The sequence below is a fragment of the Lepidochelys kempii genome, chromosome 9 (genome assembly GCF_965140285.1).
Source record: "Lepidochelys kempii isolate rLepKem1 chromosome 9, rLepKem1.hap1, whole genome shotgun sequence".
NCBI lineage: Eukaryota > Metazoa > Chordata > Testudines > Cheloniidae > Lepidochelys > Lepidochelys kempii.
In genome coordinates, this window is record NC_136388.1 from 84,139,611 (window position 1) to 84,164,083 (window position 24,473).

At 42.5% G+C, this 24,473-nt stretch overlaps 1 protein-coding gene across 4 annotated transcripts in view; it reads right to left on the bottom strand.

Annotated features, from left to right (window-relative positions):
• Positions 1-24,473, bottom strand: part of PAK3 (p21 (RAC1) activated kinase 3) — a 197,959-nt gene that overhangs the window by 54,933 nt on the left and 118,553 nt on the right. The window lies entirely within an intron of this gene.

The window sequence follows — 24,473 nt, forward strand, 5'->3', positions numbered from 1 at the left end:
TTACCATACAGGTTGTTATTGTAGGGTTCTTTATGATTAGGATGACCAGATAGCAACTGTGAAAAAATGGGACAGGGGGTGGGAGGAGGTAATAGGCGCCTATATATGAAAAAGTCCCCCAAAAATGGGACTGTCCCTATAAAAACGAGACATCTGGTCACCCTACTTACGATGCTTGGCTGACTGTACCACTTTGTTATTGTATGGCTGTTAATGATCATTGCTTTATGCACTGGTTTGTCACTCACAAGTGCTGGGCTATGTATACCGGTCCTGTACATTACTTTAGTCACAAGTGCTTTTTTCCTTCAGAATTGTTGTATTTATTTGGGGGAGAATTACCTAGAAATAATTATACACGATTTGCAAATAGATATGGGGAGGGGGAAAGCAAATCAAATTTTATGTTTCGCAACTTCTCTCGTATATCTGTAATGTAAGTACAGAGTATGATGCTATCAAACTGGGGTAACAAGCAAGCAGTAATTTAGGCAAATAAAATCTTAATACATAAGACCTGAAAATAATATCTGATTCAGAAAGGATCGTTCATACTATGTTAGATATATTAAACTTTTTTAATAGGGTCTGATTCTACAAACACCATGCCTTCCGAAACCCTCCATTCAGAAAGGGCTTATATAACCCACTGGTGAGTATGTGTTACTTACAGGTCCCCATCTGCGCTGACTTGCAGATGAGATGAGTTGTTACAGCCCCCAGCTAGGCAACCAAGACTCTTTAGCTTAAGCTGAAGCAGCTTGTGCTTTTAGCTCTGGAGGCTCCCAGCGTGTGTGTCGACCAAAGATGGCAGCCATCACACTTGCAAGGTCACACCTTGACGCCCTATAAACGTAAATCTTATGCTCAAGGTTTGGCAAAGGGAAAGTTATTGTTTGCAGGCTTGGGGATAAAGCCTCTAAGAGTAACTGCGTTAACACTGATAGAGCTAAAATTCTGTCAAGACTTTCTCCTATAGTAGAACCGTTTTTTATGCGTAAATAAAATTCCCATTGGCTTCAGAGAGAGTTACATGCATGTATACACTAAAGGATTGATCCCAATATTAGAGAAGTTCACCCCAGTATAAATTTGTTATAAAAACTTGGAAAAAATATAAAACTTTTGTTGTTTTTAAAGTACTGCACACAAACTGATTGTTTCATGATTTTTTGCCTTTATTACTGTATTTATTTTACCTGAATTTAGCCTTCATGAACTCACAGACTTTGAGATTCAAATCTTTTTCCTGCAGATAGGTACAATACAGGAAGGGGCAGTGCAAAACCAGCTAACGTGCCTCATTCTTGCACTGAAGATGTGATAATGGATTTTGAAATGAGTGGAGCTTTAAATCCAGTTCCTACAAACTAGGTTCTGAACTGAGACATGCCCCTACTCCACCACACCCCATTTCATACAGGCTATTACTAGGGCTGTCGATTAATCGCAGTTAAGTCATGCGATTAACTCAAAAAATTAATCGCGATTAATTGCATTGTTAAACAATAGAATACCAATTGAAATTTATTTAATATTTTGGATGTTTTTCTACATTTTCAAATATATTGATTTCTATTACAACACAGAATACAAAGTGTACAGTGCTCACTTTATATTATTGTTTTTATGACAAATATTTACACTGTAAAAATGATAAACAAAAGAAATAGTATTTTTCAATTCACCTCATACAAGTACTGTAGTGCAATCTCTTTGTTGTGACAGTGTAACTTACAAACGTAGATTATTTTTTAACGTAACTGCACTCAAAAACAAAACAATGTAAAACTTTAGAGCCTACAAGTCCACTCAGTCCTACTTCTTGTTCAGCCAATTGCTAAGACAAACAAGTTTGTTTACATTTACAGGTTTAAGAATCTGAAGTGCCTATAATTAGAAAGACCAAAAAAGAATTTGAAGAACAGCTGGCCAAAGCCTCCAAAAGTAATAGCACATTTTAAAAAAAATACATTAGAAGCAGAAAGCCTGCAAACAACCAGTGGGGCCACTGGACAATCGAGATGCTAATGGAGCACTCAAAGACGAAAAGGCCATTGCGGAGAAACTAAATGAATTCTTTGCATCGGTCTTCACTGTTGAAGATGTGAGGGAGATTCCCAAACCTGAGCCATTCTTTTCGGGTGACAGATCTGAGGAACTGTCCCAAATTGAGGTGTCATTAGAGGAGGAACTCAAATGTGAAACTGCAGGACTACTAACTGTCATCTTTCAGAGTAACAGCCGTGTTAGTCTGTATTCGCAAAAAGAAAAGGAGTACTTGTGGCACTTTAGAGACTAACCAATTTATTTGAGCATAAGCTTTCATGAGCTACAGCTCACTTCATCGGATGCATTCAGTGGAAAATACAGTGGGGAGATTTATATACACATAGAACATGAAAAAATGGGTGTTACCATACACACCGTAAGGAGAGTGATCACCCAAGATGAGCCATTACCATCAGGAGAGTGGGGCTGGGGGGGGGGGGGGAAGAAACACCTTTTGTGGGGACTTTGTGTGGGGGGGTGGAGGGTGAGAAAACCTGGATTTGTGCTGGAAATCACTTTAGATAAGCTATTACCAGCAGGACAGTGGGGTGGGAATAGGTATTGTTTCATATTCTCTGTGTATATATAAAGCCTGCTGCAGTTTCCACGATATGCATCTGAAGAAGTGAGCTGTAGCTCACGAAAGCTTATGCTCTAATAAATTGGTTAGTCTCTAAGGTGCCACAAGTCCTCCTTTACCTTTTGTAGTGATAATCAAGGTGGGTTCTGAGGAGAGTGGTCACTTTGGATAAGCTATTACCAGCAGGAGAGTGAGTTTGTGTGTGTGGTTTTTGGAGGGAGGTTGAGGGTGAGAAAACCAGGATTTGTGCTGGAAATGGCCCACCTTGATTATCATACACATTTTAAAGAGAGTGGTCACTTTGGATGGGCTATTACCAGCAGGAGAGTGAGTTTGTGTGTGGGGGGGGTGGAGGGTGAGAAAACCTGGATTTGTGCTGGAAATGGCCCAACTTGATGATCACTTTAGATAAGCTTCAGAGTAACAGCCGTGTTAGTCTGTATTCGCAAAAAGAAAAGGAGTACTTGTGGCACCTTAGAGACTAACCAATTTATTAGAGCATAAGCTTTCGTGAGCTACAGCTCACTTCCTCAGATGCATATCGTGGAAACTGCAGCAGGCTTTATATATACACAGAGAATATGAAACAATACCTCCTCCCACCCCACTGTCCTGCTGGTAATAGCTTATCTAAAGTGATCATCAGGTGGGCCATTTCCAGCACAAATCCAGGTTTTCTCACCCTCCACCCCCCCACACAAATTCACTCTCCTGCTGGTGATAGCCCATCCAAAGTGACAACTCTTTACACAATGTGCATGACAATCAAGTTGGGCTATTTCCTGCACAAATCCAGGTTTTCTCACATCCTCCCCACCCCCATACACACACAAACTCACTCTCCTGCTGGTAATAGCTCATCCAAACTGACCACTCTTCAAGTTTAAATCCAAGTTAAACCAGAACATCTGGGGGGGGGGGGGTAGGGAAAAACAAGAGGAAACAGGCTACCTTGCATAATGACTTAGCCACTCCCAGTCTCTATTTAAGCCTAAATTAATAGTATCCAATTTGCAAATGAATTCCAATTCAGCAGTTTCTCGCTGGAGTCTGGATTTGAAGTTTTTTTGTTTTAAGATAGCGACCTTCATGTCTGTGATTGCGTGACCAGAGAGATTGAAGTGTTCTCCGACTGGTTTATGAATGTTATAATTCTTGACATCTGATTTGTGTCCATTTATTCTTTTACGTAGAGACTGTCCAGTTTGACCAATGTACATGGCAGAGGGGCATTGCTGGCACATGATGGCATATATCACATTGGTGGATGTGCAGGTGAACGAGCCTCTGATAGTGTGGCTGATGTTATTAGGCCCTGTGATGGTGTCCCCTGAATAGATATGTGGGCACAATTGGCAACGGGCTTTGTTGCAAGGATAAGTTCCTGGGTTAGTGGTTCTGTTGTGTGGTATGTGGTTGTTGGTGAGTATTTGCTTCAGGTTGCGGGGCTGTCTGTAGGCAAGGACTGGCCTGTCTCCCAAGATTTGTGAGAGTGTTGGGTCATCCTTTAGGATAGGTTGTAGATCCTTAATAATGCGTTGGAGGGGTTTTAGTTGGGGGCTGAAGGTGACGGCTAGTGGCGTTCTGTTATTTTCTTTGTTAGGCCTGTCCTGTAGTAGGTAACTTCTGGGAACTCTTCTGGCTCTATCAATCTGTTTCTTTACTTCTGCAGGTGGGTACTGTAGTTGTAAGAAAGCTTGACAGAGATCTTGTAGGTGTTTGTCTCTGTCTGAGGGGTTGGAGCAAATGCGGTTGTATCGCAGAGCTTGGCTGTAGACGATGGTTCGTGTGGTGTGGTCAGGGTGAAAGCTGGAGGCATGCAGGTAGGAATAGCGGTCAGTAGGTTTCTGGTATAGGGTGGTGTTTATGTGACCATTGTTTATTAGCACTGTAGTGTCCAGGAAGTGGATCTCTTGTGTGGACTGGACCAGGCTGAGGTTGGTGGTGGGATGGAAATTGTTGAAATCATGGTGGAATTCCTCAAGGGCTTCTTTTCCATGGGTCCAGATGATGAAGATGTCATCAATATAGCGCAAGTAGAGTAGGGGCTTTAGGGGACGAGAGCTGAGGAAGCGTTGTTCTAAATCAGCCATAAAAATGTTGGCATACTGTGGGGCCATGCGGGTACCCATAGCAGTGCCGCTGATCTGAAGGTATACATTGTCCCCAAATGTGAAGTAGTTATGGGTAAGGACAAAGTCACAAAGTTCAGCTACCAGGTTAGCCGTGACATTATTGGGGATAGTGTTGTCATGCACATTGTGTAAAGAGTTGTCACTTTGGATGGGCTATCACCAGCAGGAGAGTGAATTTGTGTGGGGGGGTGGAGGGTGAGAAAACCTGGATTTGTGCTGGAAATGGCCCACCTGATGATCACTTTAGATAAGCTATTACCAGCAGGACAGTGGGGTGGGAGGAGGTATTGTTTCATATTCTCTGTGTATATATAAAGCCTGCTGCAGTTTCCACGATATGCATCTGAGGAAGTGAGCTGTAGCTCACGAAAGCTTATGCTCTAATAAATTGGTTAGTCTCTAAGGTGCCACAAGTACTCCTTTTCTTTTTAGATAAGCTATTACCAGCAGGAGAGTGGGGTGGGAGGTGGTATTGTTTCATGGTCTCTGTGTATATAATGTCTTCTGCAGTTTCCACAGTATGCATCCGATGAAGTGAGCTGTAGCTCACAAAAGCTCATGCTCAAATAAATTGGTTAGTCTCTAAGGTGCCACATGTATTCCTTTTCTTTTTGCGAATACAGACTAACATGGCTGTTACTCTGAAACCTTTAACTTTCTTAACAGCTTTCACTCCATTTGAGACCTTCTCAGACTGGGAGTGAATGAGTCATTACACAAAGTAAAACTATTTCCCCATGTTTATTTCCCCCCCCTCACCCCCACTGCTCCTCGGACAACATTCCTGTTAACTGCTGGAAATGGCCCACCTTGATTAACAATACAAAAGGGTGTTTCTTCCCCCCCCTCCCCCAGCCCCGCTCTCCTGCTGGTAATGGCTCCTCTTGGGTGATCACTCTCCTTACGGTGTGTATGGTAACACCCATTTTTTCATGTTCTGTGTGTATATAAATCTCCCCACTGTATTTTCCACTGAATGCATCCGATGAAGTGAGTTGTAGCTCACGAAAGCTTATGCTCAAATAAATTGGTTAGTCTCTAAGGTGCCACAAGTACTCCTTTTCTTTTAACTGTCATCTGTAACCTATCATTTCAATCAGCTGCTGTACCAACTGACTGGAGGATAGCTAATGGGACGCCAATTTTTAAAAAGGGCTCCAGAGGTGACCCTGGCAACTACAGGTCAGTAAGCCTCATGTCAGTACCAGGCAAATTGGTTGAAACTATCATAAAGAACAAAATTGTCAGACACATAGATGAACATAATTTGTTGGGAAATAGTCAACATGGTTTTTGTAAAGAGAAATCATGCCTCACCAACTACTAGAATTCTTTGAGCGGGTCAACAAGCATGTGGACAAAGGAGATCCAGTGGATATAGTGTATTTAGATTTTCAGAAAGCCTTTGACAAGGTCCCTCACCAAAGGCTCTTAAGCAAAATAAGCAACCATGGGATAAGAGGGAAGATTCTTTCGTGGATTGGTAACTGGTTAAAAGATAGGAAACAAAGGGTAGGAATAAATGGTCAGTTTTCAGAATGGAGAGAGGTAAATAGTGGTGTCCCCCAGGGATCTATACTGGGCCCAGTCCTATTTAACATATTCATAAATGATCTGGAAAAAGTGGTAAACAGTGAGGTGGCAAAATTTGCAGACAATACAAAACTACTCAAAATAGATAAGTCCCAGGCAGACTGTGAAGAGCTACGAAAGGATCTCACAAAACTGGGTGACTGGGCAAAAAAATGGCAGATGAAATTTAATATTGATAAATGCAAAGTAATGCACACTGGAAAACATAACCCTAACTGTACATATCCAATGATGGGGTCTAAATTGGCTGTTACCACTCAAGAAAGAGATCTTAGAGTCATTGTGGATAGTTCTCAGAAATCATCCACTCAGTGTGTAGTGGCAGTCAAAAAAGAAAACAGAATGTTGGAAATCATCAAGAAAGGGATAGATAATAAGACAGAAAATATCATTTTGCCTCTATATAAATCCATGGTACGCCCACACCTTGAATACTGCATGCAGATGTGGTCGCCCCATCTCAAAAAAGATCTATTGGAATTGGAAAAGGTTCAGAAGAGGGCAACAAAAATGATTAGGGATATAGAACAGCTTCCATATGAGGAGAAAGTAATAAGACTGGAACTTTTCAGCTTGGAAAGGAGGCAACTAAGGGGGGATATGATAGAGGTCTATAAAATCATAAGTCATATAGAAAAAGTAAATATGGAAGTGTTATTTACTCCTTCTCATAATACAAGAACAAGGGGCCACCGAATGAAATTAATAGGTAGCAAGTTTAAAACAAACCCAAGAAAGTATTTTTTCACGCAACACACTGTCAACCTCTGGAACTCCTTGCCAGAGGGTGTTGTGAAGGCCAATACTATAACGGGGTTCAAAAGGGAGCTAGATAGACTCATGGAAGATAGGTTCATCAATGGCTATTAGCCAGGATGGGCAGGAATGGTGTCCCTAGCCTCTGTTTGCCAGAAGCTGGGATTGGTGACAAGGCATGGATCACTTGATAACAACCTGTCTGTTCATTCCCTTTGGGGCACCTGCAATTGGCCACTCTTAGGGGACAACATACTGGGCTTGATGAACCTTTGTTCCGACCCAGTATGGCCATTCTTATGTTCCAAAATCTGAGAGGGACAAGGTGTGGAGCATGTTCTCAGAAGTCTTAAAAGTGCAACACTCCAATGCGGAAACTGCAGATCCCGAACCACCAAAAAAGAAAATCAACCTTCTGCTGGTGGCATCTGACTCAGATGATGAAAATGAACATGCATCCGTCCGCACTGCTTTGTAATGTTATCGAGCAGAACCCATCATCAGCATGGACGCATGTCTTTTGGAATGGTGGTTGAAGCATGAAAGGTCATGTGAATCTTTACCGCATCTGGCACGTAAAAATCTTGCGATGCCGGCTACAACAGTGCCGAGTGAATGCCTATTCTCACTTTCAGGTGACATTGTAAACAAGACATGGGCAGCATTATCTCCTGCAAATTGTAACCAAACTTGTTTGTCTGAGCGATTGGCTGAAGTAGGACTGAGTGGACTTGTAGGTTCTAAAGTTTTAAATTGTTTTATTTTTGAATGCAGTTATTTTTTGTACATAATTCTACATTTGTAAATTCAACTTTCATTATAAAGAGATTGCACTACAGTACTTGTATTAGGTGAATTTAAATATACTATTTCTTTTGTTTTTTACAGTCCAAATATTTGTAATAAAAATAAATATAAAGTGAGCACTGTACACTTTGTATTCTGTGTTGTAATTGAAATCAATGTATTTGGAATGTAGAAAACATCCAAAAATATTTAAATAAATGGTACTCTATTATTGTTTAACAGTACGATTAATTGCAATTATTTTTTTTAATCGCTTGACAGCCCTATCTATTACATTGCTGTCAGATAATTATAAGGTCACTACTAACCTGGGATTCACACCACTGCTCTAGATGAAAAAATCTCTTTATCCCTGAGCCTCCTCGCCCAACTTAAACTTTTGAACAACATTTTTTTCAGGCACTTTTGGTGCTTTGGGGTGGAGAATTGATTAATTTTTTTAAAAGTGATGACACTTGCAAATTAAAAAATTATTTGAAAGAATTTGAACATGTGGACTTAGCACACACGTACATCTTCCACATGGACCTGATAGACCATGGTGGCACCAGGTCTATCATATTAACGACCCATGAACTAATGTGTTTTCTAAGAAGGATTTAACGTGGGCCTCGGAAGTGATTACAGTTGTTCTGGCCAGTGACCCTCTGAGGCCTTGGCACAATGGACAGTAATGGCTTTGAAATGAGGGTCTGGAGTAAATAATACTTTGAACAGTCCATAATTCTGTGTTTATACAATGGACATAATTCCATAGTCAGCCCTCATGCGCTTACATGCCATTTTAAACCAATTTCCTGGTTTGTTTTTAAAAATACAAAAAGCCTACAGTAAGTAAAAACTCCAGTGACAATTACACCACAGGTGGGACTGGATGGCTCAAAGAATTGGTAAAAAGGGATATAGAGTCCATTCTTCCAAATACTTATGTATATGGGTAAGCATCCTCACTTGAGTAATCCCATTGCTGGGTCAAAAGGATATCCAAATATTAACATACAGAACATCCAGTTGTGCTGCCCGTGAACTTTAAGGCTGCACACCAGCTGTTGACCGGATATTATTAGTATAACTGTCGCACCTGGGAGCCCAAGTCATGGACCAGGACCCCATTGTGCTAGGCACTGTACAAACTCAGAACAAGAGCTCCCGCCCCAAAGAGCTTACTATCGAAGTGGATATTTTGGTGTGTGCTTGTGTTCAGTAACTGCAAGAATTCGGCTCATGAGACATAAGAGTCCCCCTCATGCTATCAGACCTCCTGCACTATTTAGGTACAACGGGATGTGTTGAAGAGGTAGAAATCTATTTCCCTTGAACATGCATGTGTCACTGTTAATGGCATGAAGGGGAGTTTAAGCATGTGCAGAGAGGAGCTTCTTATGGACCCTTTCACAAAGAGTTTTCTACAATGTGCCATAGAAATGTCCATTGCCCCCACTTCCTGCTTGCTGGAGGATGCTTCCCTTGGACAGTACCTTTACCCTGTGCTGACAGCGTAGAGGGGACATTTACATGGCCCTCTGCACCTACGTTAAGGCCCCTTTACATTGTCAGCTTGCTGTACAGGGGCCCAGGTAAAAATGTGAATGAGACCCAATAATAATGTCAGTTCTTGGCTACATTAGAAAGTTGTACCACTTTAACTATACCACTGTGAAAGATGAAATACAAACACTACTATAGTTAAAGCAGAACAACCCTGCTAATAGGATACAGTTATATCTGTATAATGATTCTTAATACTAGGGCTGCTATTTCCACAGGCACGAGGGAAACAGCTATACCAGGATAAGTCACCTTTATATTGGGCTAACCTGAATTCACACTAGGGCTTGTACTGATATTACTAGACTGGTAACAAATCAGACTCCTAACCTACATTCTATACCAGTATGACTTTCAAGCGCAAGCCAGGCCTTATTTAAATTTAACTCAATGTTGATTTTCTGGGTCTGAGTCCAACGTTTAACATGAATGGGGATTGTTTATTTGTTTGCATATAATTAAATGTGGGAGAGTTTTCCATGTTATGACAACAGCAACAAAAACCAAGCAATGGCGAAATTCATTTTAAGCTAATGGTGACAACTTCACACATCTCACATTATTTCCTCAGCAAGTTCCAGCTTCTGTCATGCTTACACATGTTCAGTAGCACCTTACTCTGCAAGGAGTCCCACTGATCGCAGTGGAAGTGTCTGCAAGGTAAAGTACTACGTGGTGTCAGTAAGGATGCCAGAATCTACCCCAGAATTATCTCTAACCTGCTTTTCCATGCATGCACAAACTGAATAACTGCACCTGTCAATGGGGAGTTATGGAAAGTTGCCCAGCTTTGGAGCAGGAATACAGATTTTTACTGTCATCCTTGTTGCCCATGAAAACGTGCCCCCTGCTCCAAGCATATGTTTTGCATCCACCGAATATTTTTCAGTTTGATCCCTTAGGGCAGTGCCTCTCAACCTTTTCAGACTACTGTACCCCTTTCAGGAGTCTGATTTGTCTTGACTACCCCCAAGTTTCATCTCATTTAAAAACTACTTGCTTACAAAATCAGACATAAAAGTACAAAAATAGTATCACAGCACACTGTTACTGAACAATCGCTGACTTTCTCATTTTTACCATATAATTATAAAATAAATCAATTAGAATACGAATACTGTACTTACATTTCAATGTATAGTATAGAGAGCAGTATAAACAAGTCAATGTCTGTATGAAATTTTAGTTGGTACTGACTTCGCTAGTGCTTTTTACGTAGCCTGCTGTAAAACTAGGAAAATATCTAGGTGAGTTGATGTGCCCCCTGGAAGACCTCTGCGTAACCCAGGGGTACATGTACCCCTGGTTGAGAACCACTGCCTTGGGGTATGTCTACACCCATGGCTGGCCTGTGCCAGCTGACTCTGGCTTGTGGGGCTCAGGCATTAAAACCCTGTGGCTGGCCTGGGCTTGCAGGGCCTAGGTGAAGGGGCTGTTGAACTGTGGTGTAGATGTTGGGCTCAGGCTGCAGCGCCAGCTCTGGGACCCTTCTGTCTCCCAGGCAGAGCCATCCCTTGGGTAGGGCGAATCAGGGCAACTTCCCCGGGCCCCATGCTTTGGGGGGGCCCAGCGCTTTGATAAAATTGGGACTGTCCCGATATTTAGCCCTTTGTCCCGCGTCCCAACTGATGTACGAGCGGGGAGGCGAGCGGCAGGTGGGCAGGCAGCGGTCGGGTGGACGCGGGGCTGGGGGGGCGCCCGCCGGATGGTGAGGAGACTAGCGGGAAGGTGAGGGGCGGGCAGGTGGGGGAGGAGTCGTGTGGCAGGCAGGCAGGCGGACAGCGAGGAGGAGAGCGGCGGGCGGCCGGGGTGATGAGGAGGCGAGTGGCTGCTGGGTGGGCGGCAAGGAGACTAACAGGGAGGCTGATTTGTCCTGGGCCCTGCACCTCCGTAGGGACGGCCGTGCTCACAGCATCCTAGGATTTGAGCTGTAGCCTGGGCCCAAACATCTACACCACAATTGAACATCCCCTTAGCCTGAGCCCTGCAAGCCCGAGCCAGCCGCAGGTTACTATAAATGGTTCAGTCAGCTTCCAGCCACAGTATTTTGTTCTGTGACAAAGAGGTTTATGCCTTCTCACATGGCCTTAGACAATTCTTACGAACGATGAGCTAAAGGCAACAATAATACTCAAAAAAATACTTTTCAGTGCGCCAAAGACAACCTTCATCCTCTGAGAGCATTAGCATTAAAGAGATCATAAAATCATTGAGGCAGCTTTTTAAAATTTGTTATAGAAAGAAAGACGTTTATTTTGTGAAGTCTTTTGCACTGTATGAAGTTTCAGCTCTCCCACAGAATGGGGACAACTGTATCTGTTACTGTATCTGTTTATAAGCAATGCCAGTTTGCTGAAATAGGCTGTCCCATGGGATTTCTTTGCACAAAGAATACTATTAATGGTTTCTGGCCCACTTTGCCTATGATGTAATTGTTTCCAAGGTCTTGAAAGGAATACTATATTTTGTTCAGGACTGCTTCAGGCTCAGTTTCAAGAGTCGTACACAGCAGAATTATTCACTTCTAAACCAAATAAGGGTGATAGTCTAAAAGGTTTAACGGTTGATATTAACTTTCTAAAAGCGTCTGAAGGAAAAATGAAGAAAACCAGGAGGCAGTGCGCATGGAGAAACTTTCAATTTTTACTTTTCCTGCTCAAGCCCCATCTGCTGTCCTTTTCGTTGACATTTCAAACATCATATTACAGCACTGGATTGAGACAAAAGACAATGAACTGTGACGGGACGAACCTGGCCTTTGCAGTTTCCTACAGGAGACCCCACAGTCCCACTACAAATCGCCCCAGGAAGCGGCAAAGTGACAGGAAAGAAGCAGCAAAGGTGGGTCCTCCAGGCCTGCCTAGAGAGGCCTCATGGAAGCAGCTGATCAGAGCCCACCAGGCTCCGATAAAAGGAGATGCTTGGCCTTAGCAAGTTCAGCTCCTGACTGGGATGGGAGGGGCGATGCCTGCAGCTAGAGAAGACCCTGAGGATGCTGGCTCTGAGATAGGCTGGAGATAAAAGAGGCCCAGCAAAACAGTAGCAATAGATTGAAGTAAGCAGTATGTGGCTGCTGTAGAGGGGGCCCTAGGTTGAAACCTGGAATAGTGGGCAGGCCTATGTTCCTCTGCTAGCCATAGGTAAAGTAGCGTAAATCCCAAGAAGGGGACAGGCCTTAATTGGGAGCCTAAACAAAGGGCTGAATTGAAGGGACCCAGAGCTGGGGCCTAGAAAGTGAAATAGAGTCCAACAAATAAGCAGGTTAGTACCCTGGAAGGGGTTCATTTGGACTGTGTGACTGGGCTGGAGGGACAAGCTACTGAAGGCTCACCATGGTCAGTCAGCAGCCTGCAGGAGGCGCCGGGGCAAGAAAAGGACTGTGGTACTGCACCCGCCACTTGGAGGCACTCAAGAGTTAAGTGCTCCTTTGCACTGCCATACCCAGCTTCAGACTTCCACCATAGGACTGCACAGTGTGTCTGTACTTTAAAAAATCCCTCCTGCCCATTGGAAGTGCTTATACCATTCCTACTCAGACACTGTTAAAATTACCAATGATTTTCCCTTTGGGCAGAGACACTAAGAAGACTGGAAGATCAAAAACTGGCTACCATTTTCTTACGTTTGCAAAGGCCATAATTCTTTGCATGTGGAGTTTACTTTTCAAAACAATGCTTTAATTGCTCTCATCAATAATGCTGACAATAAACCAGTGAGTGTATAGCCCAACACTCATGGGAAACCCTCTCATTACAAAATGGTATTTACATCCCACTGACTCTAAACAAGGCCCTAGGACTTCCATGACATAATGAGACCAAATTCCTTGTTAAGTACCCCTAAATTCTGCAGCAATGTTTATTTATTCTCTCTCCTTCACTCCTATTCCCCTCCATACTCTTAAATACACACACTTCTGATGAGAGATGAAAAGACTCATTGGCATAAGATTCCTTGTTGTTTATTTTGTCAGTGATTGTTTTTGAGAATGGGTGTTTGTTTTTGGGTTTTTTGCTATGTTCCCCAGGTGGCGTGGCTCCCTGGGCCTCAGCAGCCATGATATTATTCTGTGACCCAGCTCTGAATCTCTTTAAGTGCCAGGGAAGGTGAAGAGCATGTAGCCAACGTCAGCAGCTCGCCTTCTTAAAAATCCAGGGCTTGGCTGATTCCCTATTCTCCAGGCAGCACAACTGGCCAGTCTACACTTCTGGTTCCCTCCACTCTTGGTTGCAACATAGACTCCATTTCTAGATCCCTGACCCCGGCTGCCTGGTTCTATGGAAGGCTGTATGAAGCATGCTGTATAACTCTTCCTTGTGGGAAAATTTGGAGTACAAGAGGCACCTGCAGACAGGACCCAGCAGCGCAGAGACACAAAACAAAATGTCCAGAGCCCATTATAGCAAAACCGCAAATTCCAGGACAGAAGTACTGAATTCTCAGCTTCTTGGAAAAATAGCCTATTCTACGGCCTAATGATTGCGGAATCCAAAGGACAGCGATTGAGATGAATGGCAGTTCAGACCTCTCAGAGCTATTGTTTCAGACTCTTTGCAAACTCAGGAAGACAACAGTATTGTTTACACTAGTCATATTTTCAAGATTCTCTCTGCAGCCAAAGGGACTAGAAACTTTAAAAGACATGATAGTAGAGCACAATTTTGCAGTAAGGCGTAAATTCCCTGGTAAATTCTGCAGCCACAGAACTGCGGAATATATAAGCCCCGATTATAAGCAATTCTACAATACAATTATGAATAGGCTAATACTGTTGAGCATCCTACAGCAATGTACCAGCACACACCATCCAGCAAGAGTAGCATCAGGTCATCATCAATTACATCCTCTTTCAGAGGCTAGCCTGCACTCGCAGGGGGATACTTGAGAATGGAGTAGGCTTTTCCCATCTCAGTACTCTAGAATCTAGTTATTGCAGTCTGACCCACACAAGCAGCTCTTTAATAACAAACTGATGTGCACATGCAATGAGGAAAAGAGATTTCAATTTCATGTTCAAGGGGATTGTTTAAAAACAAAAGTGAGGAATTTTTTTTACTGTCTCCTTTAATAACCCTGACTTTAGGGAACCTTTCTAGCAATAGTCTGTTTTTCTTGAAAAAAGGAACATGCTTCAACTACATTTCCCAGGCCTTCTCTACAGTGTGGTAATAGCAGAACTTTGCTGCCACAGGTAGGCTAGTGGCCTCTTCACTTCTGTGCCACACTACTTGTGTTGAAAGCAAAGGAGCAAGACTTAAGCCCACCTATGACTTCGCCTCCTCCATCAGTTGTAGAAGTGCTGTAGGCCAGTGAGAAGGTGAGCCTTGGAGTCAGGTATAACCTGTGACCCAGCATATAAACTCAGTTGATAGCATTTATTTACATCACTCTGGAGATCTCAAGTGAAGGCTAGGACATGGCCTATGGAACTTAAACTACCAAAACTATCCCTTTGCAAAGCACTTGTTCGTTAGCTCTAGCCGTAACATACCTGAAATTACTCATGGCCATACATCTCTAAGAGCTCATTAAGCATGTTGTTTACAATTGGTGTAAGACTTGCAAATTAACTTGAAGATGCAATGGTCTTTTCACAGAGCTTTGTCTATAAATATTTATTGCAAAAAGATACTTTACTGCTGATTGAGATGGGTCAAATTCTACTCAGTTACATCTGTGCATCCCACAGAAATCAGGAGAGTTGCATGATTGTAGCCAATAGGGACTATTTGCCTATTGAGCTCTGATATATTGTGTATATTAGGTACTAAATAAGCATATTTATACATTACTCTCCATCCAGTATCAGTTGTGTGTCTATATTTTTCTAAATCTTACACAATTAGAATGATCCTGCATCTGTGTGTATCTCTGGCCTCCCTGGAATTCAGTAGAAAGAGCTGCTGGTTAGCTATAGTTTTGCTGTTTGAGAGCTGCAATTGTTTTTTTCTATATAAAATGGTTGAATATATTACACTGACATCTTTTTGAGAAGTTGGGCCAAACTCACAATTGAAAAAGCAAAAACAACCTCTTCCTGGCCTTTACTTCTCTCTCTGCTGAGGAGCTCACCAATTATTTCCAAAAGAAAACTGACAAAATATGCCATGACCTTCCCCCTCCCCTGAACTCACTGTCGCTTCCCCTCCTACAACTCTCTTCTTTAAATGCACAAGTTTCTTGTCTCCTTCTCTGACCCTTCCACTGGCTCCAGACACACCATCCTATTTTCCGATCTCCCTCTTGCCAAGTCTCCTCTCCTCCCTTACTCATTCTAAATCTTCACTCTCCTCTGGCTCTTCCCATCACAATACAAGAATCCAAGAATCCTCTTCCATCTTTTTTTAAAAAAACAAAACCTCCCTTGATTGTATTTGCCTCTCCAGTTACCACCTCATCTGCCTTCTCCCTTTCATCTCTCAGAGCTCATTGAGCATTTTGTTTTCTATTGCTGTCTGAAATTCCTGTCCTCAAATTCCATCCTAGACCCTATCCAATCCAAGCTCTGCCCCTTGCATTCCACTGAAGCTACTCTTGTTGAAGTCCTAGCCAAAGCCCAGACCTGGTGCTCCAACCTCATCCTTGGGCTGTCAGCCGCCTTCAACACCAAAGATCATACTCCTCCTCTTGAAATCTTGTCCTGCTTTGGGTTCTGTGACTGTCCTCTCCTGGTTCTTCTTCTACTTCTCTAACCACACCTTCAGTGTGTCTTTCGGAGAACTCTCTTTGTCACCTTTCCAATTTTCTGTGGGGGTTCTACAACGCCATGTCTTTGGTCCCCTTCTCATCTCTCTCTACACCTTATCTCAGTGTATTTCATCCAGAAATTCTACTACCATCTCTACGTGGATGATACACAGATCTACTTCTCTGCTCCAGACCAGTCTCCTGTCCAAGCTGAAATCTCCTACTTTCTTTGACATCTCCTCATGATTGTCTAATCATCAACTCAAGTTCAACATGACTAAAACAGAACTTGCAATTTTTCACCCCAAGGCCTTCCTATTCCTTTCTTGATCACTTTGGAAAACATCACCATCCTGCCTACCACTCAGGCCCTTAACCTGGGTGGCATTCTTGACTCCGATTTCTCTCTCACATCCAGATTATACTTAAGTCTTACAGATCTTTTCTGCAGAACATCTCTAAGATATGGCCTTTCCTATCCATCCACACAGCTAAAACTCTCACCCAGGCACTCATCTTGGGTCTCAGTTACTGTAACATCCTTCTCTCTGGCCTTGACCAATGCAATCTTGCTCTGCTCATACCCATTCAGAATACTCCTGCAAAGATAGTTTTCCTAGCTAGTGACTTTGACCATGTCACCCCTCTCTTTGCATCCCTCCACTGGCTCCCCCTTTTCTATCACATCAAACATAAGCTGCACATCTCCATTTTCAAGGCCCTTCATGGCCTACCAATTATCTCTCATTCACTACTGAAATGTTGACTCCCACTTCTGATCACCCTATGACTTCATCCACCCTCACCCACTTGTTAAAAAACAAGTACTTTGTGCTCTCTCCCATGTTGCCCTTCACACCTGGGAAGGAGTTCACTGTAAAACTACTGCATGGTTCTTCCTCTCCTTAGCACTCGTGCCACAATGCCTACAAAAAATTGAGTACAATTAGGCTGCTGGTGTGCTGAGCCACTGCCTATCACGGTGACCAGTATTGTCCCAATATTTCCTTGTGCTCCCCATCAAGCTATCTGTATCCAGCTGTTGTCCCTTGTCTTATACTTAGACTATAAGATCTTTAGGGCAGGGCCCATCTTTTTATTCTTTGTACAACTCCAAGCACAATGAGGTCCTGTCCACGACTAGGGCTCCCAGGCAATATGGTAAGCCATAATAATAATGCCAATTGTGGCACTCGCTTATGCCAACTGTTAGTTAAATGGACATAGTGACACAAATTTTCTGAATAAAAGAACCTTTTATCTATGTATCTAGCTGTAACCATTATTCCTTTTTAACCAGTAAAACAAAGTAAAATATAACTCCACACACTACCTGAAGAATTACAACTATTATAAACCTATAAGCCCTAATTTAACAATGCCTCACATTTAGAATTGCTTTTATACAAGTCTCTCAAAGCACTTTCCAAATATTCAGTAATTAAGCCTCACAAAACACCTGCGGGGCAAGTAAGCATTATTTGAGCTGACCAAATCATTCAGATTGAATCATTTTTTAATTTACTTTCCGTTTCTGTTTGTAACTAGTCTATGAGGAGCTTATAATTCTCTCCAGTGTGTTCTTTATTCAAAATTATTCCCAGAAAACTTCTACAAGTCACTCTTGGCCTCTGGACTCTTCCCAAGCAACTCATTCTGAGGACTGGATGTTCAAAATTCAAGCTGTGTCCAATCCAAATGCTTCTCTTCTCTGATTGGACAAACATAACTTTTAGAATCAGGTCTGATATGAATACTAATGTCAGAGTCCAAAATTCATGTGCACTAAATGATTCTTTAATGTTGGTTTCAAATTCACCATTCCATGAGCATTCCTGCCAGTAAATTCACTTACTAGAATCTTGTCAGAATGTGAACACAGTACATTTGATGCTTTTGAGAAAATATGTATGGAAATTGAATGGAGACAATTTAGATCTGGTGACTGTCAGTCCCACTTTTCTGGCCCAGACTGCCATGTGACTCACCCGATGTCACACAGCAACTCATTAGGAGAGCCAGAAACAGATCTCCGCACATTATTGTGCTTGTTTGTTATGCTGTTTCACAAGCTTGAATGCCAAGATTTTTCTTTCAACTGAATTTCATTTTAACAAATTTTCCAGCTAGTCCCCTGTTCCAACCATTTGGCTACGGTACTTTCCACAGCTTTTTGCACTCTTATTCTATACAGGAACCGTGTCAGCAGTAGCCAACAGTAAGCAATAACTTGTCTAATAAGATTTCACCTCATTGCCCAGCCTGCACTCTTCTTCCCACCTGGTGAAGACTTTGCTGTTCTTCTCCAGGTTCCTCAGCATCCTTATAGCCATTCCCAGCATCCACTCGGCTCAGCTGTATGGGACCTCTGACTCCCATTCATTTCTATAGGCCAGGGGCATACAGCAAATCACCTATACCTCATCCGAGGCTCAGTATGGAGGAAGTGTTTATTCTGCAACTTCTTCACTCACAAAAGCAGGATGTAGCTTTTCAGTCTGAGCCCCAGTCCTACAAAGCACATGTTGTACTTTACCCACTGAAGTCACTGATGTTTAAAGTTAAGCACATGCTTAAGTGCTTCGCTGAATCCGAGCCTCAATGCAGTGGATAACCTGGAATGAATAGCATGGCCTGAAAGGGATAAGGACCCTGGGGCTGCACTGCAGCAGTGAGACACCAAGGAGGCAAACAACAGAAGGAGGGAGAGTCACTATCTGCCCTGCAGGACCTGGATCCAGGCTTAGGGCACATCCTGGCAAAACATTTTCCTTGTGTGCACTTCTAATCAAAACATAACACATCCAAACTCTGCAGTCACCCCATGGACCTGTCCACATGATGAACCATTCAAACTTTGCTCTGAAGGATATAAGACTGGGAATGGTGAACCTCTTGCAGATGGGGAAGCTGACATATAGGATGGGGAAGTGATTTTTTCCGTGGTCTCACAGCAAGTGTGAGATTGAGTTGGATAGTAAAACTGAGGAGCAGAGTTGGACAAAATTCAGTCCGTTTATTCACTCCCCAAAAAATGCAGCTTTGGGGAGACAAACTACTTGCAAAATTGGATCCGTTTTGGTGAATAGTTTTGGCCAATTAAAAACCAAAAATTGGAAAAAGTTGAATTAATTCTGACACTTTTGAAATGAAACCATTTGACTTTTCACTTCAAAATGTGTCCTTTTGAAAGAGCTAGATTTGGCTAAAGGGTAAAAAACACCAAAGATGTAACAAAACAAAAAAATAGTTTCAGGTAGAACTAAACGTTGTTCTAGCCAAAATTTTCAGCTTGGCCACCAAATTGAAAAAAAACAATTATTCACTCAGCTCTACCCAGGAATTCCCAATAACCAACAGTGGGCCAGATTCTATGATGTGCTTTTCAGGAGGCACAGCTCAGGAGAGGCAAAAGGTAGCTTTGAGCTACCTTTGCACCTCCTAGATTCTGTGCTGCTGCAGCACCCAACATAACTTAAAGCTATCACAGGGACTGCTCTAACTTATGGCAAATTTGCCACTGCCTGGAACTATGGAAGCCCAGAGCAATCTGACATACCTCTATCCCTGGAACTCGGAGGGAGGGACCGTGAAAGTCCACAAACACACTGCCCCTGCACTGGGGGAATTTCCCCAGGGACACTCTGCCCTTTAAACTGTCCCTGTAAAAGGGGCTGTAGCAGTGCTTATTCCTCTAGATGTGCTTCCGCAGTCAGTGAAGTGTGACCTAATTGGGGGTCACACGGGAAAGGCTGGTGGATCACACCCCACTGACTAAGAAAACAGCAAAATCCCTGTGTCACTAGGACACAGATGACAGCCAGGGAGGAGGATAAGGAAGGAGCAGCTCTCTCTTCTCCCTCCACCGCTTATCTGCTACTATGGCTACTGCCTCAAGCCCATTCCACCCACCCACTCCCCAATCCCAGAACAACTCATAAAATAATTTTTTGTCCTTTTGTGCATCACAGACCAAAGGTTTAGCACCTCTGCTCTGGGCCCCAGTATCTAAATACAGTGCTTAGTTACCACAGGGATAGACATTATAGAAAAAGCTAGAAGAGATAGATAGGAAAGACAATAGAAATGTATTAGATGGACTAGACCACTAGAACCCATCCTTAGAATTACAACCTTTATTACATAACATTTCCTTCAGTCTAATCAAGCAATAATGACATCAGGAATAAATATTCATGTGTGAGGAGGGCAAAAGTCCACAAGATCTTAATTAACACGTCAGTTGTCTGTTGCAAAATAAAAAAGAACCTGCAAGTTTTCCCTGTTTATTGGTACAACCCACTGACAACTTCATATACAGGCTCTGTATAGCAATAAGAAGCTAGTCTTAAAATCAGTTAGGTCCATCAAAGACCCTTGCCCCACACATTCCAAACAAAGAAATGTTTTCTTGAGATTTGTCTACACAGGGAAATTATACCATTAAAAGGTAGGGTCTGAACGAAAAGCAGTATAGGTTTAGTGCCTTTCTCTGATTTAGCTTATGTTGCTTTGAAAGCAGTTTAAGCTAAACCAAAAAAAGCCACTCTTATTCTGGAATTAAGGGGGACTACACTGGGGAGTTATACCAGTTTAACTACAGCAATTAACTACATCAGTATAATTATGCCAGTATAACTGGGAAAAGGTCCTGTATAAACAAGCCTTTAAACACAGCAAACTGGAACTGAAATGGCTTCAGCCTGTTTCTTATGCCAACAAATAACACACTTTAGCACTTGAAGTTTGACTTGCTTTGTCTGACAGTGTTTGACTTCGTTTCGCATGTTATATGCAGGGGAACACAACGTCCTGAAGCATGTACAGTCGGAAGATGGATTGCTGCATCTCTTCACTCTACAATTACCACACCCACTTTTCCCTGGCATGGAGTTAGTGCCAGAGAGGAAGGATGGTTCAGTGGATAGGGCTCTGAACTGGAGAACTGGGTTCAATTGCTGGCTCTTCCACAAACTACTTGTATGACCTTGGGCGAGTCACAACTCTCTCTCTACCTCGGGCCTTGTCTATTCCACAAATGCTTTATTTGAATAGGTACACCAGTAGAGCACCCTACTGTAGATGCAGCATATGCTCACAGGAGGAATTTTTCTGCTGGCATAGCTACACCACCTCCCCAAACAGATTTAGGCTGGGTCAGTTACAGCAGCATAGCTATACTGGTCAGAGGTCTGGAAAAAAATAATTCCCTGACCGACATAGCTAAGCCAACAAAACCCACAGTGTAGACACAGCTAAATTGACAGAAGAGGGCTCTTGTTGACCTCACTCGGGGCAGGGTTGACAAACTCCTTCTGTTGCTGCAAGTTTCCTTCTTGACTCCCACCTTTTTCTTTCTTGTTTATTTATACTGTGCATTTTGGGGCAGAGCCTATCTCTTACTATGTATGTACAATGCCTATCCCAATAGAGTCCCATTCTTGCTTGTGCAATAATATAAAACAAGAATAGCTCTTGATCCTACATACTTTTGTGAACCCTAAACTCCCATTGAAGTCAATGGGTGTTTAATAATGTAACAGCATTTCTCTCATTATGTTTCTTATTCTGTGTATATGAAAATGGGTCGAGAGGAATAGACTTCATGCAATTTTACTAGCCTAAAGTCACCCAGTTTCCCTAACCCCTGCTGTGCTGGTGCCTTCTCTGCTCTTCTAAAGTTTACTCTGTTTGATGCATTCATAAAAGTTCTGCCATGACAAAATGAGAAGCATAAACCAGTTAAATATTCTAGTTTTGAACATTAATACCTAATTACTTTGGATCCTCCCCCAATGACACACTCCCCATGGGACGCACAGAGAAGTCAATTTTTTCTTGAGATATATGCATGTCTTTTGGGGAAGTCAGGTGGAGGTGTGTGTATCACAGGGCACAATGCGACTCCCCACTGCTGATGCATGATATACTTGGCATGTCCTGGTTCATGTTCCACTCGACATGTGCCAGCTGTACCAAAATCACCACACAGGCTTTGGAAGGGATGAGACTGTTTAAGCAACCCTTAGTAAATTGTTCCAATGGATAATTAACCTCCCTGTTAAATGTATACCTTATTTCTACTCTGAATTTGTATAGCTTAACTTCCAGGCATTGGATCATGTTATACTTTTCTCCGCTCAGTTGAAGAAACCACTATTAAATATTTGTTCCCCATGCAGACAATTAAACTGTAATCAAGTCACCCCTTAACCTTCTTTGTTAAGGTAAATAGATTGAGCTCTTTGACTTTATCACTATAAGGCATGTTTTCCAATCCTTTAATCATTCTCATGGCTCTTCTCTGAACCCTCTCAATATATCAACATCCTTCTTGAATTGTGGGCACCAGAACTGGAGACAGTATTCCAGCAGGTGTCGCTCCAGTGCCAGATACAGAGATAAAATCCTCTCTACTCCTGCTTGAGATTCCCCTGTTTATGGATCCCAATCACATTAGCTCTTTTGGCCACAAGGTCTCACTGGGAGCTCATGTTCAACTGATTATCCGCCATGCCTGCCAGGTCTTTTCCAGAGTCACTGTTTCGCTAGATGGAGTCTCCCATCCTGTAAGTATGGCCTATGTTCTTTGTTCCTAGATGTATACATTTAGCTGTATTAAAATGCATACTATTTGCATGTGCTAATTTCACCAAACAATTCAGATTGCTCTGGATCAGTGACCTTCCTCATAATTATTTACCACTCCCCCAATTTTTGATATTGGGTAGCATCCAGAGGCCTGTTCTGTTAGGTGCTGGGCAAAGGCATACATATCCCATTTTAATTCTCCAGGGACAGTATTTTTTTTTCTTTTGTTCCTCACCAGACCGTTTTAACAGCCATTCACTTTCTGTGGTAATGATCTTAATGTGTATAACAGCACATCTACCAGGGGGTTGGGGGATTATGGATCTAGAGCAGGCAAAGGGAAAAAGTGCAGCAGTCAGTGTACACATTACGAACTGCCAGCTACTCCCCTGCTTTGGATCAATAAGACAGGAAAAATAGTAGAATCCAAGTTTTCTCTGTCATTTAAGTACATCAGAGGAAAATATAAACCAACGTGCAGGAAGCACAGCAAGATCCACACAGAGCTTGAGCTGAATTTTTAAAAAGGGCAGCTGAAAAAACAATGTACAGTTTTATACCCTTGTTATAAACCTGTGTTAAGGCAATTGTGGGGTTGACTGCACAAAAACATAAGAAAAATGTTTTGTTGCAGAGTTTTTCTAGCTTTTCCATACAGTGTCCCCGTGTTGCAACAGGGAGACAGTTCAGGACTTCCCTCCCATCTAGACATAAAGAAAAGGAGACTACAACCCCATCCTCAGCACATGTTCATGGCCATGTAGGGATTGTGATCCCAAGCCTGAGAACACTTCATCCATAGTAGTATTAGTGGCATAGAAAGATGGGAGTATCTAGAACTAAGTATGGTCCAATGGTTAGAGCAAAGTACCTGGGTTCTAGTCCCAGCTTTCTGCCACTGATTCAAGGTGTGATCTTGGGCAAATCACTTAACCTTTCTGTGCCTTAGTTTCCCTACATGTATTATACAATGTACCTCAGAGGAAATGGGGTCCAAATTTTCAAACTGCTCATGCAAAATCATGCAAATCTTCTGATGTCAGCATGCAAGGCAAGGTTGCACACGCCAGTGTCTTCATACAACAGTGCACACTGAGGGATTTTTAATACCTCAGTCAGAAATGTGTAGCCGTGCACATGCACCTTTTGAAAAATGTGAGACTTCATCCTTTAATGAATATTTATAAAGTATTTTGAAATTCCCCAGTACAAGTCTCTAGAGAAGTGTAAACTCTCAGGGTGGCAGTAAACGCTAGTGTAATCTGGTATCAGGTTTAAGTAAACACTAAAAACTAGGACCCAACAAAAATGCATATAAACAAAACAAAGAAACAAAAGATCTGAAGAAAGATGGCGGGGGGAAGGTGGGGGGGGGGAAGAGAATGGTAACTAAAATAGATTCTAGTGTCAGCCTTTCCCTGCCAGGCATACCTCCGAGTTCTGGCATAAAAGCTTTAGCCTGGATCTCTTAAAACAGAGAATGAGCATTTACCCTCCTGATGGCTGAAGCCCACCACTCTTCAGTAACCTCCTGCTTTCATTTTACAACAACATCGGGCCTTTACAGGAACTTTTATAGAAAACAGAGGGTCTTACGAGGCACCAAGTGACTGCTGTGTTCTTATGAATTCCACAGTAAACAGACTGAAAACCAGGCAGGGAGCTGGAGGGTAGGAAGCTAAGAGATGGAGTGAGGAAAGCTTGAGGATGCGTTTTGCTCCTCC